This window comes from Ambystoma mexicanum, chromosome 2q (assembly GCF_040938575.1).
Source record: "Ambystoma mexicanum isolate Mex_15411 chromosome 2q, UKY_AmexF1_1, whole genome shotgun sequence".
NCBI lineage: Eukaryota > Metazoa > Chordata > Amphibia > Caudata > Ambystomatidae > Ambystoma > Ambystoma mexicanum.
The window spans coordinates 757,313,164-757,331,932 of NC_090924.1; the positions used below are offsets into that span (position 1 = coordinate 757,313,164).

Consider the following 18,769-nt stretch of genomic DNA (forward strand, 5'->3'; position numbering starts at 1 on the left):
CGTCGAGATCTAGACACTCAAAAAAGAGACGTCGAAGGTCCCATTCCTCGTCGTCTTCTGTGTCCCCAGAAAGAGATTCCTGTCCCACCAAACACAGTTCTCAAGCTGAGTGGGAGGAATTCAGAAAGAAAATGTTAAGCGTCTTCGAGAACGCGGCCTCGACCCCCTCGAAGACAGCTGAGGGTGATACCCCGGGTGAAAAACCCAAAAAATCAAAACGCTGCGAGTCGCAGCACCCGGCGAAACATTCCACCCTAGAGCGCCATGAGCCATCGGGTAAGAAGGCACCGTCTTCGACGCCGTCGTCAAAGGTTCCTTCGACGCACGGATCGGCGCCATCGATGCCGTTGACGAAGGGTTCCTCGACTGTCGTCGATGCCCTCGAGTAGGATCACGATCCTCTCGAGTTCTTCGAGACCCCTTCCAGTTTTTTCGGCGCCGTTTTCGGCGCCTTCGAAGCCTGTTACATCGGCGTCGACGACATCGACATTTTCTCGTCCAATAATGACAAATTTGGCTCCTTCGGCCCTAGAGATGGGCTTTACTCCATTTCAGAGATCAGAATACCTTGGTCTTTCTTCAATTTATGAAGAAGGGGAAGACTCTGCCCAGGAAACATTTGGTTTACAGAGAACCACACTGCCTACTACAGAGGATTTCACCTCTGAAGAAAGAAGGCTGAAGGAACTACAGGAGTCACTTCATGAGGCAAGTGGACTGGACACTTCCTCAGAAGTGGAATTTGTAAAGCCAGACCCAGGGGAACATGCCGAAACACCATATAGAACCCTGATGGCAAGAATAATTGAGTTTATGGGTTGGTCTGCGCCTTCACCTGTTTTCCAACAGGATGATCTAACAGATATATTGGACAAAGGCCCACAGGAGGACCCGGTGGTCCCCTTCCATGCAGCCCTACAAAGAAAAATTGCATCTAATTGGGAAACTCCCGAAGTTATCCCAGCAGTCAATAAAAGTTTGTCGACAAAGTATAGGGTAGCGGCTGCTGACCCTGAATACCTGTCAAAACACCCGACCCAGAGAGCCTGGTGGTTCAAGCGGCAACTTCATCCAGCAGTAGGACTGCTTACTACCCTACTGTCCCACAGGATAGGGATGACAAGAGGTACGACTCTATAGCAAAGAAGATCTTCTCTGCCTGTAATATGGCGTTGAAGTCCATCAACGCCACCTGTACGCTCGCCAGGTTCAGTCACACACTATGGGAGTGTGCTTCATCAGCGGCTGACTGCATACCCGAAAGAGAGGAAAAGGAAGCCTTCCTTAACATCATTAAAGATGGCAAAGATGCCATGTGCGAATCACTTCAAACGGGCATCGATTCCGCTGACAGTATCAGCAGGGCCATGGCGGCAAGTACAACAATCCACAGGCATGCGTGGTTGCGAAGGTCGGGCTTTGCCCCTGATGTACAGGCCAGACTTTTGAATATGCCCTTTGATGGCTCTTCATTATTCGGGAAAAAGGCTGATGACAGTCTGGAAAAGTTAGACTTTTAAAGCAGCAGCAAAATCCTTAGGAGCTGCTATCCACCAAACTCCTTTTCGCCCCTCAGGAACCTCTGGGGGAGGAAAGTCCTTTCCCTATTATTCCGCATTCGGGAAAGGCAGAGGATAGCCGGCTCAAAGAGGCCAAAGGAGATCCACCCGAGGTGGACTGGTCAAAAGTACTAAGACCACAGCAGCAGCAGGTGCCTCTTTACCCTCGGCATCTGCATCAGCCGCCCCCAAACCACTCTGAGGCCTTCACACACAAGACACCTGTAGGGGGCAGGTTAAATCACCATCTGACGGAATGGCAGGCTATAACTTCAGATGCTTGGGCGTTGTAGACAGTTGCCCAAGGTTACTGCCTACCCTTTCTACACATCCCTCAGAGTCATCCACCGGGGAACATCTCCCTAAAAGTTCCAGATCCGCTCCTCTTGCAGGAAATTATGGACCTGCTAGAGAAAGCTGTCATAGAACCAGTACCTGTAGCGGACAGGAACAAGGGCTGGTACTCCCCCCTACTTTCTCATACCAAAGAAGGACGGAGGACTGAGACCCATCCTGGACTTACGAGAATTGAACAAGTTCCTCAGGAAGGACAAGTTCAAGATGGTTACTCTCTCTCAGATCCTTCAGGCCCTCCAGCTCCACGACTGGCTGGTATTTCTGGACCTTCAGGATGCTTATTTCCATGTGCCAATCCATCTCAAGCACAGGAAATACCTGAGGTTCGCAATTGGCAACTCTCATTATCAATTTCGAGTTCTGCCATTTGGGCTGACCTCCGCCCGAGGGGCTTCACCAAGCTGATGTCGGTAGTGGCGGCGAGTCTAAGGAGGGAAGGGATCCACGTCTATCCCTACCTGGACGATTGGCTGATCAGGGCCGTATCTTCGGAACAGGCCCAGACCCAGCTAGTTTATGTCTGCCTCTTCCTTCACAGACTGGGCTTCTCCCTCAATTTAAAGAAGTCACAGATGATACCATTTCAGAGACTCCAGTTCATCTGAGCGGTCCTGGACGCTTCCCTGGGAAAAGCCTCGCCACCAGAGGTGAGGGCTCAAGATATTCTACAGATGGTCACCAAGTTTCAAAATGCCCAGTCTCTCCCAGCCTTCGACTTTTTGAGCTTGCTAGGCCTCATGACATCCTGCATCTTCCTTGTGCCAGAGGCTCGCCTGAGAATGAGATCTCTTCAGGGGGCACTGAGAAGTCAGTGGTCACAATTCTCAGGGAGAATGACAGATCTCCTCCGGATTCCGGACAAGGTAGCCCACGACCTTCAATGGTGGGCATATCCAGAAAACATCTCGAAAGGAGAACTGTTTTGGCAACCATGGCCAGAGATAACAGTAGTCACAGACGCCTTGCTCACAGGGTGGGGAGCCCATGCCAACGACTTGACCATCAGCGGTCGTTGGTCTCCATCGGAGTCCAGACTACATATCAACCTATTAGAGCTGAGAGCGATCAGACTAGCGCTGAAAGCTTTCCTGCCATCAGTACAGGAGAGAAATGTCCTGATAATGACGGACAACACGGTGGCCATGCACTACCTCAACAAAAGAGGAGGCGTAGGATCACTGCCACTGTGCAGAGAGGCTATGCAGCTCTGGTTTTGGGCAATTCGGAAAGGAATCTCTCTATTGGCAGTTCACCTAGCCGGAGAGAAGAATTTGACAGCGGATCTGGCAAGGCAGTATTACATTCGGTCCATCCCTAAAGGGATACATAACACTACGAGTGGGAGCTAGCTCAGGAAGTCCTTCAAGAGATCTTCGCCCTTTGGGGAACCCCTCAGGTGGATCTGTTCGCCACAAGCACCAACAGGAAGTGCGATCTGTTCTGTTCAAGGGAATTTCCCCCAAGAGGAGCTCTAGGAGATGCGTTCGTAGTGGACTGGGAGTTTCCACTCCTTTACGCGTTCCCACCAGTCCCCGTTATTCCTCAAATGATCAGGACGTTGAGAAGATTCCAGAAAACCATGATCCTAATTGCCCCGGATTGGGCCAGGAGAACGTGGTACCCGGACCTTCTAGATATGTCCATCTGCCCTCCAATCCGTCTTCCACTCAAAGAGAATCTTCTCTCGTAGAAGGGAGGTCAGTTTCTCCATCCAGACACCAGAACCCTCAACCTTCATGCTTGGCTTCTGAAAGGTTGAGGTAAAAGGATTGGGATCTCCCTGATGACATCATGGAGGTGTTGCTTTCGGCCAGAAGACCAGCAACAAAGTCTTTATACCGCTGCCGTTGGAACAAGTTTTGCAGCTGGTGTAGGGAAGAGAATATCAACCCTTTTTCATGTGGTACCGCAACAGTGTTATCGTTTCTACTCTACTTGGCAAACTCAGGCCTTCAAGTTGGCACTGTAAAAGGCTATCTCGCAGCGCTTTCTATCTTCAAGCGCACTGCGGAGGAACCATCGTATTTCAAAATTCCTCTGGTGGTACAATTTCTCAAGGGTCTAACTAATGTTCACCCTCCAAAACCATTCCAGGTTCCATTATGGGACTTAAATTTAGTCTTAAACTTCTTAATGGGCACTCCATTCGAACCTCTTCACTCTTCCGTATTGAGATTTCTCACGCTTAAAACTGTCCTACTGGTAGCACTAACATTTGCTAGGAGGGTGAGTGAGCTACAAGCTCTCTCCTGTAAACCCCCACATACAATCTTCCACAAGGACAAGGTTGTCCTACAGGTGAAGCCTAATTTCCTCCCAAAGGTGGTTTCTGAATTCCATATTACTCAGAAAATTACCTTGCCTTCATTCTACCCTCCTCCCCATCCGGGGAAAGAGGAGGAAAGGCGACAAAGGCTGGACCCTAGGCGAGCTCTCAGCTTTTACATCAGCAGAATGGCTAGGATCGGGCAAGCAGACCAACTGTTTGTAGGATACTCAGGTCACAAGTTGGGACTACCCATAACAAAACAAACCATCTCCAGGTGGATTATTTTGGCCATCCTGGAATGTTATAGACTAGCAGGGAAAGAGCCACCCCAAAATCTCAGGGCTCATTCAACCAGGGGTATTGCAGCCTCTTCGGCTCTCCAGAGAGGGGTACCGGTCCGGGACATATGTGCGGCTGCCACATGGTCGTCCGCACATACATTCACAAAATTTTACAATCTGGATTCCTCCACTGCTCAAGAGACCAGATTTGGCAAGGCAGTATTACATTCGGTTCATCCCTAAAGGGATACATAACACTATCACTCCCTCCTCCAATTACATACCACTGCTATGGGAGTCTATCAAAGATAAGGAATTCGTCGGAGGACACAATCCCTTCGAAGAACAAGTTACTTCTTACCTGGTAACGTTCTTTCGACGGGATGTTCCTCAGACGTATTCCTTATCGCCCCTCCCATCCATCCCCGCAGTGATAACTTCCCTTGTGGTTGCAGCTTTCGCTCCTTGAAGGTTACTAACCGATTCAGGCATGTCATTTCTTATGCTACAAAACGGAACTGAGCAAGGGACGCAGCACGTGGCTATTTAGGTACATGGTGACGTCGGTGCCGATACGGTGGCCGTCGAGGGACATCGACTCGGCGGACGTCGACGCGCAGCGCCCTCTACAGAAACAATTTCCGAGGCCAGCAAGCTGCAAACATATTATCAAAGATGAGGAATACGTCGGAGGAACATCCCGTCGAAAGAACGTTACCAGGTAAGAAGTAACTTGTTTTTCTTCATCAGAAGGGCAAAACAAAAACACTCGCACATATGCCCATTTTAAAGTTTATGATTGTCCGAACACGCAAACCTTGTGCAAGGTTATCCTAGCAGTGAAGAACATTTACAACATATTTTCAGTAGTGCAAGGATAAATTAGAATTTTCATATTGTGCAAATGGACTAACCATTTTCATCAGTGAGGCTTTAAGAATATAGCAGCTTGGGATTGTTAGGTGTGGGTTGGAGCTAGCAAATGGTTAATAGAGAGGAACAGTGATATCAGATGCTTATAGGAATGCATTTTTATGTTTTTGTTTGCCAGACTACCAATGCCATTGGACAGCTCAAAAGACTTCCATATGTAAACAACATGCTTTCCATATAGCGCACACTGGGAGTCTTTTTCCAATCCTCTGGAGTCCAAATAGAAGTGTTAAAACGGGCATAAGTGTTATGTCTTGTTTAACACTATTTTCTTTTTGCTATCCTGCAGATTTCCATGGTCTTGGCAGGCTTACTCTTTCTGTCTCTGTCTCTACTTCCTGCTATGCCTGATAAACCAAATATCTTCCACCAGCATGCAATTTTCATTCTGGCAGAAAAACTTTGGATTCTTATGGAATCTACCAACTTTGAGCTACTGCTAAATTCGGGCAGACTCCAAAGGAATCCATTTTAAAAGCTTCCTGACATAGTTTACGGAAGGAGGCATTTACACTTATTTGCACTAAGAACAGTAAAAATATGTGCAAACCTGATTTTGGCAGATTTTACTTGGATGTTTTGTGCGTTTCGTAGTGCAAACCACAGGCATTGCATGTAGGGGACTGCAGTGTCTATTCCTGCACACATTGGTGGGAAAAGGTGTCCACTCATATAAATTCTAATCAGAAGGGAAGACTAACTAGCTAAAATTGCTGTAATAAAAGTTGGGCAAAAACCAACATTATGTAATGTCAGAGAACAGTAGAACCAATGAAATTGGTCAAAGGCCTTGTGCACATCCAAGGACAACCGAGCAAAGTTAGCAACTTTGTTTCTGCTAATTGCAATGTACTTGATATAATATAGGATGTTGTTGTAGCTCTGCCTTCCCAAGACCAAGCCTGTTTGATCGGGGTCATTTAACATAGTCAACAAACCAGGACCTTGGAATATTTCCTAGCCTCCTTTTTTAAGGATTGCTATTAGATGATAAGAAGTACAGTTCGAGGGGTCCTTCCTTTCCTTAAGTTTGAGACTAAGCTTGGATTCACTCTTAGGTGCAATAGTCCCCGATTACTGTAAACTATTAAACAGTACAGAACGGGACTAATATGTTAGTGAACGTTTTATAGAATATGGCAGAAAGCCCATCAGAGCCAGGGTCTTAACAGAGGTTAAGGAGAAGATAAATGTTGCTCCTTTCTCTTCAGAGATGCGGTTGTCCAACACCTCTACCTCCACTCCTGATACACACATTCCTGCTGTGCTTTATCATTGTTGGGTCTAGCTTAGCTAGGTTTCCTTAAGTGCCCATCAACCTTTTTAGAACCTGATAGCTTTTAAGTCCCTCTACTGCCAACTCTAGTTCTACACTTACCAATTGCTTCTGTTTATTATGGTCAGAGGCAATGCTGATTATATGACCACAGATAACCTGGTTTAAAGGCATCCCAAAGGACTGAAGCAGAAACTTTGTGGATGTAATTCTCCCAGAAATAAAGGAAAATAGTGTTGCAAATGTCCCATTGAATAACTAGATCCTGTAACAGTCTCATTCATTCTCCTGACCCCGTGCAGCTGAGAAAGGCTAAGCACTGAGGAGAGCAATAATATTATTTGTTCTTATGAACATGAGAATAGAATGTATAGTTCTGAGAAGTATGATTGTGTGTTGTGATGAATTCTGCAAAATCCTTGCCTAAAGTCTCCTCCCAGGTGGCCAGGGGAAGGCAGCTGCTAGCTGATCATAACCCTGGGGGTGGTATTAGCCGGGTGTATCACCTGGGTGGAGAAGGACCCAAAGGGAATAAGATGACTCTGTTAGGAGAGACACAGTATATATCTTCTTCAATGCAAAAGGTTTCCATGATGCCAACATATCAAATGGCCTATTTATATTTTTATTTATTTTAATTTTCGTACCGCACCACATGCCCGCAGGCCTCAGTGCACACATAAAACAAGACCAGACACACAAACACGTGAAAGTGAGACCAGAAGAGAACTGAGGAGAACAGGTAGCCCATTACTCAGGACTGAGATTGAAGAGGTGAGTCTTGATGGCCTTTTTGAAGGGCAAGTAGTCCTCAATTTGGCGTATAGAAATGGGAATAGAGTTCCAGAGAAGAGGGGCCTGGATGTCAAAGCTTGTGCCGCCAAAACAAGCCTGTTTAAATCTTGGCTGGACAAGTACGGGAGCTGCGGATGACCTAAGATTTCTAGTGGATGTCTTGCTCTTAATGCAATCCGATAAGTATACTGGGCATGAGAGAGATAAGCACTTATGGGCAAGAGTGAGGGCCTTTTGTGAGATTCTCTGCCTCATGGGAAGCCAGTGTAGGGTTTCCCTGAAAGTGGAGATATGTGTGCGACGCGAAAGCTGAAAGATGGTTCGCACTGCGTTGTTCTGTGTAACCTGAAGGGCTCGGATGTTGAGAGCAGTGCAGCCAGCCAGAAGACTATCACAGTAGTCAAGCCTAAAATGTATTAACGCTGTGGATGGCAATGCCAAATTTACAGAGGTTGTGAAAGGTCAAATGTATTGTATGCGCTTGTTGATAAACCCGCATGCAGACCGAATGTAGGATACATGGGGCTTCATTGACAGTTCATCATCAAGGACTCCTCCTAGGGTTTTCACCTTTTTAGATACCGGAATGATGTGATCAGCGATCAAGAAGTCCGAGTAGTCAGAGGTAAGCTTGCTCCGAGTGTTTTTGATGGCAACAATCATGAGCTCTGTCTTCTTGGTATTTAGGGCTAGGAGCTACAGGCCATCCAGTTCTGGATGGCACTGTAGATGATGTTAAGAGTGGTAAGGTCCTGCTTGTAATGTCCGCTGAGCTGAAGAACAACCTGGGTGTCATCAGCATAGTTGGTATATTGGACGCCCAGGCTGTTCAACAGGTCAAGGAAAGGCCGAATGTAAATATTCAAAAGAAGCGGCAACAAGCATAAACCCTGCGGAACGCTGCATGTTTGTGTAATGGGGATAGAGTGGTTATTCCTTGCACAAACCCTTACTGTCTGCTGTCCCAAGAAGGAAGCGATCCAGTTAGAGGCTGAGGTGGACCAATTGGCGACCTCTCCCAGCCTGCTCACAAGTAGATTGTGATCAACAAGATCGAAGGCCGCAGAGAGGTCCAAAAGCATCAGCAAAGCAGGATGATTTCTGTCTGCCATGCCAGCCAGAGAGGACTTAAGGTCAAGCATAGCAGTTTGTGTGCCATGCCGAGCACGGTAACCAGATTGTCGTGTTCCTAAAATATTGTGTTTGTCCACATGAGCCTGAAGTTGGATATAAGCGAGTTTGTCAAGAATCTTCAAAATGAAAGGTACATTGGTAATAGGCCGGTAATTATCTGTGATTGAGGGGTCCAAATTGTCTTTCTTCAGCAGTGGTGTAAACCACACAGTTTTTAAAGAAGATGAAACTATGCCCTCATCAAAGGATAGATTGATCAGCCTGGTGAGACAGAGAACAAGAAGATCTAGTGAGTCCTTGAAGATATTGGTGGGACAGTCGTCTCCTGAACATGAGGTAGTTTCTAAATCCTGAACAACCTTGTGCACTTGTTCTACTGAATAGTGACAAAAGGAAAACAAAGGAATGTTATTGATATTGTTGGTTGGAGTAAAGGAGGTGTGTTCTGATAACACAGGGTCCCAAGGATTAAGGGTGTTTTTAATGTTTTCCTAATGGGCCGTCATTTTGGACAAGAAGCCATTATGGACTTCTTGGCACCACTCTGAATTCTTAACAAGGTCACTATTAGGGACTGGAGAGTCTTGGAATTCAGCTAAGATTTTAAACAATTCTCCAACATTGGACTGGGCATTGATTATTCTCTTATTATAATGGGTGGCTTTAGCAAAGATGATTCAACAATAGGGCTCCTGGTATGGAGCCTATTCTACCCAGAAGGGTTACTTAAAAAACAATAATTACATTTGAATAGGTCCAGAACGAATTATGCTGAAATACGCTCCTCCTCCTAATCGTCCTCTGCATGTATAAAGAAAGAATCACTTTTTCATAATCTGTTTATCGAAAAATCTTGGTTTTTTATATCTAAAGTTGTATGAATCAACATAAAATGAACATTTGAGAGATATGACATCAAGCAGTGATTAATTGGAAGTACAGACAAAAATATATTTACACAACACAGAGCCAAACATTCTTTTTACAAAATAGCCAATTTGTGTGTGTAAAACAAACTCAATCTCAGTCTTTGTCAGAGAATTCACATAATACAATATACAAAAAAACAATTCGACATAGTAACAACAAATAAAATTGTGAATGACAATAGTTCTCTTTTTTGATAAACAGTGTTAGTGCACTGTGGTTGGGGGTAGTGCATCTACACCGGGGTGTTTCAGCCGTTTAGGTGGGCCCGTTATGTCTCCTCTTGTACACAGCCTTCATCAGGACGGAATGCTGTACAGTATAAAGTCTGTGCTGCAGGGGAAGGGAGAGTCTTATCCGGGGAGTACTTCAGCACATATTATTTGTGAACTGAATAAATCATGTACTGTGTTGTCTTAACCAAAAAACACAGTTTACCTATGGGTAATTTCTTCCAAAGGCACTATTTTGGAGATCCACTCTCCGTTATGGGGGATCTCTGTGTAGCCCTGTCATAAAAAAACAGAATGAGGGGTTGCTTATTAAGTAATTATAGTGTCCTCATGAAAATATCACAGTGAACCAATGGACACGCACTCGGCGCGTAGTTGCAACATCTTACCTCTCAATGGAGGCTTTTATCTCTATTGTGCCAGCCAGTTCAATTTCTTTCATGCATGTGCCCCGCGAGGAACATCCTAAAGAATGGCAGGCATTTAATTAATGCTATGGTTGATATAAATGGTATACCCATAACAAGTAGAATGCTAGCGGACAGCGCAAGCATACCTGTGTGGCTGTAGCGCTCACACGCGGCGGGCCGCTCGAACGAGCGGATTCGTCTCGGAGTGCTGAGTCACTTGTGGAACTCGAGGGGGCCTGGCTGCAAAGCGTTGGTAACGCTGTTGCTAGGTCCCCGTAGTTATTTATATTGGCAGCCATGTTGGGAGGGGATCTCGATCCGTCTGGGGAAAAGAACGGACGATATCAGCTAGCCTCTTCACAAAATTTAAAAACGGTGTAATTTAGGGTGTAGTCCTTCATTATATGGATATAAAAATATAATTTAGGAGCCACTGTATATATGCGGTTGTCATGGCAACAATGCTTGTTAAAAAACAGGTCCAGGACGCAAATTGACAAAAAGGTGCCGCTTGTCAGAGTGCTGCCTATATCCTAATTTGAAAAGCAGAGTGTATATTTGTAATTTGGTGGTGTTGACAAGATAAACACCATGGGACACTAAAGTAATCTAATATGCGAAATAGAAGAAACTGAATGCACATAGGTTATAAATACAGATTGAGACCTTCTTACATCGCATTGAATGTCACAAAACAGTTAACATATAATTTTACAAATAGTGCAGTGGAAACTTGCATATATCACTATCGCATTGTGACATTCAATGCGATGTAAGAAGGTCTCAATCTGTATTTATTACCTATGTGCGTTCAGTTTCTTCTATTTCGCATATTTCGCTTCGCAACGAGGAGGGAGTGATCACGAGAGGTTTAACAGAGGACCAATTGGAGGTATTAAATCAAAAGAAAAAGAGAATAATACGCACAGAGTTACATGGCAAGTTCATGCTCGAATACTTGAGGGCTGGCATAATACCTGAGGGACTACAAGTACGGAATATCCCCAGGGTTTTTACAGATAACCCCAAGTTCACTAAGAACGTTAGTGGGATAGGCAATAAATGGAGCCGTGATTGGCTGATCTTGGTTATCGATACGGCCAAAGAGGAATGTGACAAACAAGGTGCAGAACTATTGGAGCTGGAATAAAAGTTCCTTGAGGATAAATCCATTCAGGACGCCAAAGACAAGCTGGAAAAATTGGAAATTGAAATCACCAAATTCAAAAATCTTACATTGGATAGGAAGGTAGACAAGTTTAAAAAAGACTTGGCCAACTACTCGCAGGAAAGGACCTACCCCTTTTTAAGAACTGCCTATTACACAGATCTACAAGCAAATCAAAGCTTTAATCGCAGAAATAGATCAGTAAATTTTGCTGGTACCTCCTCGAGTGGAAGTAGGAGCACATCAAGTCTACCAGGCACCATCGGGCAACAATTACCACAACCTTTTTTTCCCAGGGGCGGCCAGAGAAGAAGACCCAAAAGACGATCCGCGCCATCGGGACATCGAATGCGAACGCGCCAATGGTACCAGAATCAAGGACCGAACATGGGATACCAGTCTTAGTCTTATCTGACCGTATAATGACTCCAACAGAATTAAGACTCCTCGGGAAAGGTCTGTCATTCGTCCCTGCACAAAGGGCACGACCGTTTGAAATTGAACTAGAGCTACGAAAATTCTACAGGAACATTCATTTGAAACATTTCTTCGAGATATACTTACCCTCTTGTAGAGAGATCGAACAAGAAGAACCACGCAAAAAATCGGAGAACACCACAGGACTAAAAGAGAAATCTAACTTTTACCCGCCACCTCGTTCTACCCCTGGCAAAATTATAACTTTCGAGAAAGTGGTCACCAAGACCATAATGGCTTGTTTCAAAAAGGAAAACCTCTATAAAGACAATTTAGGAAAAGAAGAAAGGACCGCCATGAGAAACTTGGAAATCGACAAGTCGATAACAATAAAACCTGCAGACAAGGGAGGAGGGATAGTGGTCTGGGACACCTCCGATTATAACACAGAGTGTCTACGACTACTGAATGATCGGGAAGCATATCTTCCCCTGGATGACAACCCCACCAAAGACCTCCAAGAAGAAATCGCTAGCCTCACACAACGTGCCCTCACACAAGGGTGGATATGTGATGAAGAGAAGATGTTCTTAAACAAAACAAACCCACGCATCCCGGCCTTTTACATTCTGCCGAAAATGCAAAAAAACTCAGAAAAACCACCGGGCAGAACGATAGTATAAGCATATGAATCCCTTCTGGAACCACTATCCCTTTACACGGATCATTTTCTGAAACCCTTTGTAATCAAAATGCCATCTTACTTAAAGGATACTACAAGCACTATAAATTTGCTCGATAACATTGCCCTCACTACTGACAGCCTCCTTGCCACAATGGATGTAGAGGCTCTATATAAATCAATCCCACAACGGGAGGGGTTAGAAGCCATTCGGGATATTCTGAACACAAGAGACGACAGTGACTCCACCCCTACAAATTTCATTCTGGAGTGCACAAGACTGGCTATGTCCGAAAATTTCTTCTTGTTCCAGAACCAGATCTACAAGCAAACCAAGGGTTGTCAGTATGGGGGCTACTTTTGCCTCGGACATTGCAAACTTGATTATGTCTAACTACGAAAAAAACAACGTGTTCACTGATGAGAACCCTTTCCTATGTAACATCTCCATGTGGAAACGGTTCATCGACGATATCATCATCATATGGAAGGGCACACTTCTTGAACTGCAACATTTTCACAGTTTGATAAATTCAAGAAACCCCCACATCAAATTCACAATACATTGGGACCATCACCAAATTGATTTCTTAGATCTCCATATTTACAAAACAGGAGATCGACTCAAGACTGAGCTATTTCGAAAACCGACTGATCGCAACAGTTTACTGCAGTTTCAAAGTTATCACCCCATGGGCTTGAAGTACAACTTACCCTACGTGCAATTTCTGTGTATACGCAGAAATTGCACAGATTTGGACAAATTCCAGCAACATGCAGACGATCTAACTAGACGACTAACTGAGAGAGGCTATCCTCGCAAATCCATCAGCCAGGCCAAAAAGAGGGCTAGACACACACCATGAGAAATATGTCTGGAAAACAAACCAAAGAAGGAAATGGGAAGGATAGTATGTGTCACTACTTTCGGACCTCTAAGCCAATTGATCCAGAAAACTATCAAGAAGAACTGGCATCTTATAAAACACCCTGGCACATTAAATAGTGTGCCATGCTTCGCCTTCAAAAAGAACAGGAATCTGAAAGATACACTGGTGCACACATTTATAGAACCACCACCACCACCACCAGCACCGAACACGCTATGGGATTTACCTCTGATTGAGGGACACTACAAATGTGGCCGTTGTGTTGCTTGTCCTCTGACCCTCCAAAAAAAATCTTTTGAACACCAACAAGTGAAATGGACCATGAAAGACTTTACAAACTGTAATACTAAGGAAGTCATAAAATGCCCATGTGACCTCATTTATGTTGTAAAGACAATACGTGCTATTAAAATGCGTATATCAGAACACTGCTTCTGTATCAGAAACAAGGTAGCTGACAAGCCCCTAGTAGAACATTTCACCAGAAAAAAAACCATAGAGACACAGATTTAAGATGGTTTGTCCTCCAGAAGGTTAAACCTGCAAAGCGTGGAGGCGACATAAACAAAACACGAACACAACTAGAACAACGCTGGGTTTATAAACTCAATACTGTACAAGCTGGGCTAAACATTTCGGTTGAGTGGAAATCTTTCCTACAAAACCAAGCAGAGACAATGTTAAGTGCAACATGATTTTTCACTGACCTAGTTCCATGTATGCAAAATGTTTTACTATGTCATCTATTCACAAACAATGATTCCTTTCCCTGAATGCAAAACAATGTGATGTTGAGCACAACACAAAGACTAAGAATGTTCTCTAAAAGCAGAACTCTGTTGTGTGAATTAATTGTCACAGCACAATGACCTTCGATGGTGATATATGCAAGTTTCCACTGCACTATTTGTAAAATGATATGTTAACTGTTTTGTGACATTCAATGCGATGTAAGAAGGTCGCAATCTGTATTTATTACCTATGTGCGTTCGGTTTCTTCTATTTAGCATATTAGATTACTTTAGTGTCCCATGGTGTTTATCTTGTCAACACCACCAAATGACAAATATACACTCTGCTTTTCACATTAGGATGTAGGCCGCACGCTGACAAGCGGCACCTTTTTGTCAATTTGCATCCTGGACCTGTTTTTTAACACGCATTGTTGCCATGACAACCGCATATATACAATGGCTCCTAAATTATATTTTTATATTCATATAATGAAGGACTACCCCCTAAATTAAAATTTTGTCAAGAGGTGAGCTGATATAGTCCGTTCTTTTTCCCTAGACGGATCGAGATCCCCTCCCAACATTGCCGCCAATATAAATAACTACGGGGACCTTTCAACAGCGTTACCAACGCTTTGCAGCCAGGCCCCCTCGAGCTCCACAAGTGACTCAGCACTCTGAGACGAATCCGCTCGTTCGAGCGGCCCGCCGCGTGCGAGTGCTACAGCCACACAGGTATGCTTGCACTGTCCGCTAGCATTCCACTTGTTATGGGTATACTATTTATATCAACCATAGCATTAATTAAATGTCTGCCATTCTTTAGGATGTTCCTCGTGGGGCCCATGCATGAAAGAAATTGAACTGGCTGGCACAATAGAGATACAAGCCTCCATTGAGAGGTAAGATGTTGCAACTACGCGCTGAGTGCGTGTCCATTGGTTTACTGTGACATTTTTTTATAATTAATTAATTAGCGACCCCTCATTCTCTGTTTTTTATGACAGGGCTACACAGAGATCCCCCATCACGGAGAGTGGATCTCCAAAATAGTGCCTGTGGAAGTAATTACCCATAGGTAAGCTGTGTGTTTTTTGGTTAAGACAACACAGTACATGATTTAGTCAGTTCACAAATAATATGTGCTTAAGTACTCCCCTGATAAGACTCTCCCTTCCCCTGCAGCACAGACTTCATACTGTACAGCATTCCGTCCTGATGAAGGTCGTGTACAAGAGGAGGCATAACAGGCCCACCTAAACGGCTGAAACACCCCGGTGTAGACGTACTACCCCCAACCACAGTGCACCAACACTGTTTATCACTAAGAGAACTATTGTCATTTACAATGTTATTTGTTGTTACTATGTCGAATAGTTTTTTTGTATATTGTATTATGTGAATTCTCTGACAAACAAAGACTGAGATTGAGTTTGTCTTACACACACAAATTGGCTATTTTGTCAAAAGAATGTTTGGCTCTGTGTGGTGTAAATATATTTTTGTCTGTACTTCCGGTTAATCACTGCTTGATGTCATATCTCTCAAATGTTCATTTTATGTTGATTCATACAACCTTAGATATAAAAAACCAAGATTTTTCGATAAACAGAGTATGAAAAAGTGATTCTTTATACATGCAGAGGGTGATTAGGAGGAGGAGCGTATTTGAGCATAATTCGTTCTGGACCTATTCAATTGTAATTAAGGTTTATTTAGCAAAGATGATACGCGCCTTGAATCCCAATACAGACTTTTTATAAGCCAGGAGACTGGTAGCATTGGGATTCTTTCGCCAAATTCTTTCCAGATCCCTTTGGGATTGCCAGGTGGTAATGATGTCTTCCGAAAACCAACTGTTTTTGTTAGCTTCGGATTTGATCACTTTAATTTTAATGGGGGCTAATCCATTAATAACTTTCGTAATGGAGGAGGTAAGATGTTCTACTAATGCAGAAGAATCAGAGAAATTAGCAAGTGGCTGCAAATTGGAAGAAAGCAACGTGGAGAAATTGGCAGCTGTGATGTTCTTCAGATTCCTGGTGAGTTGACGAATGCGAGGCAGAGTACTTAGTTTGGGTGGAGGATTGGCTAACGTGATTTTAGCCTGAATGAGAGCATGGTCCGACCATATGCATGGGACCACTGTCAGTTGGGATATGTTAAGGTTTTGTGAAATAAGCCAATCCAAGATATGACCACTTTTTTGTTTGAGTATAGCAATCTATTGTTTAAGTCCGGTGGAAATAAGAGAGTCAAGTAATATGGCTTGTCAGGGTCAGTGTTAGGGAGAATTCTCACTTATGTCTAATTTCCCTTAACTATAGAGTCCCCCAGCAGCTTTGCTGGATTTGAAGGGTTTATTTCTTTTTACCTGCTAAGAGTGAGACTCTTTTTTCCCACTCTTAGGCATCTTTGCTATGTGTGTTCTAGGCTATTTGGGATCTTTTCTCTCACCCATAGGAACCATCTTTATGCACGTGTTACACAGCACCCTCCGTGCAGTGACACAGGGGTGTCGTAGCGACCCCCAAACATAGACTCCATTCCCTGGGATTGACTACTGTCTCCCAGGGCATGTAAAGTCCCCATTGACTTTCCTAGTCAATCTCTATGAACTAAACCAGTACACCCCATCTTAATATGGAAGTACTGGAAGGGGTTAATAGTTTTCCCCCTATGTTCATTTTCGAGAGGGTACCTTAAAGTCACCCTCTACAAAGTTTCTAGCTGGTGGCCGGGGTTACTACCTTTTATATTCGACCGCAAATATTTTCCTATGGGATTTTCCCATTGTTCGATGCTAATACTTTTACTGACAGCCTCTAACATACCGCCGGTTTATTTTATTATTAACTTTACTCCGGTAGGTTTTATTTGACAGAACTTTGATATAACTTCTTTCTCAAGTCTTACTCTATATTCCTAACCCAGGTCGGAGATCCTTTGTTCGCTCTTTTGGCGGGCTTCTGCCCAGACACCCTCCTTTCGGCGCCTCCGAGTCTGGGGTGGGTCTGTTGTTTGGGAGGGGGAGTAGAAACCCTGGACAGAGTTGCCACAGCAACTCAGGTCAAACTCTAACGTGATAGGCTGGAGGGTCTCCCGCCAGGATGACCACTCCACTGTGTGAGTGACAGCTAGGATGTATGAATGGGTCTCTTTCTGCATAAAAGCAGGGTCATGAGGACTGTAAAGGCAAGACGTCGCCACTGGAGCTACGGAACCGAAGGGGAGAGAAGCCAGAGACATCTTCAGCATCTACATCACCGGTGAAGCCCTGCTGGATCGTCTCACCACTTTTCTTCCACACGACGAGAGGAGATCTTCAGCGAAAGAGCCTCCTTCCCTTGAACTGGTGGAGTCAATCAGTTCACCTATTGCTTCCTCGGACCTGCCTTGGTCGAAGCGACAGTGCCCTGCACTTGGAGACCAGATAGCCAGGCAGCTATTGACCCGGACCGCGATTAAAAGGAGCGTACCTTTTAAACTTTGTTTGGCAGCACCGCGGCTGGTTTCATCCCTGGGTAGTGCAGCGACTCGAACCTTCCTCTCCGACGAGAGTCTCTCTTCCTCTGTTGGATCCCTCGACCTGCAGGAACTACCAGGAACAACCGCCACCGCAGGAGCCACTTCGTCACATTTAAGGTACATTGTTCCGCCAGGCCGCCGCCTTTTTCCGTGGTAGCCCTAAAGGTGTTTTAAATCCTTTAACTACTTGTAGGGTCGGTCAGCCGCCCTCTCTCTTAACATTGTCTTTCGCCTCGCATCTACCTCTTCAATATTTTTCTACTAAAGACTTGACTGCAGCTACAAGAACATTTTTGTTCCTAAGCCCTTGGCTCTGTACCACTAACTCTGGCTCAGGCCTATTGACTCTGGCTGATTTGTTAGGTCTGCTCTCACTAGATTGGTTTTCAATGAGAAATGTGTGGATGCACCTAAATCTTCTAAACCCCTCTTCCTTCCTACTGTTTTAACCTGTGGAGTGCCATTTTGCTCAGTTTTCATTCACTTATCGTTTGGCTAAAGTGTTACTGTGCATTACTTGTTCACAAAACTTCAGGGAAGTGTTGCTAGGGGGTGTCTGAAGATATTTCGGTTTAACTTGTGCTTTCCCTCCCTTTCATTAAAGTGCCATTTGAAGTTGGTTTTCACTGTGCCGTTTTGCTCAGTTTTCACTCTACCGCAAACTTGTCTACAATTGAATAGGAAGTTGTATATGCTTTTCTTTTGACTAAACTTAACTTACTTTAGTAACTGTGATCTATGTGTTGACTTAGAAGTGTATAAAATAAATATATATCCTCTTTTTAATACAAAGCTTTGGTCAGTGTTTCCTTGCTCCATAGTACTGTACTACCTATTGAGTCAACCCTGAATACTGCTCATCTAAGTCTGACTGCTCAGCCACAGCTACCAACTAAATCTTTGTGGTACAGACTGATACCAAAGGGGATTTATTGCTCTCACTTGTAGTCCTAATCAGGGATAGTGCTCCCTAAGGGAACTGCCTTGGATTCTGCCTAACAGTCGTTAGCCCAAAAATTGAAATATTCCATTAAGATGAGATGATATTTTGATTTGTAGATCTGAGCAATAAGGTCAAAAAGTTGTTCTTCAAATATTATTGTCAGAGTTGGGCTTCCCTTCCCAAAACCACCCAAATTGTTGGAGGTGAAATCTCTTATAAACAACCAGAGAATA

General features: G+C 44.3%; 1 protein-coding gene across 3 annotated transcripts in view; it reads left to right on the plus strand.

Annotated features, from left to right (window-relative positions):
- DYNC2I1 (dynein 2 intermediate chain 1) overlaps window positions 1–18,769 on the plus strand; it is a 2,286,904-nt gene that overhangs the window by 1,917,010 nt on the left and 351,125 nt on the right. The gene's annotated exons all lie outside the window — the stretch shown is intronic.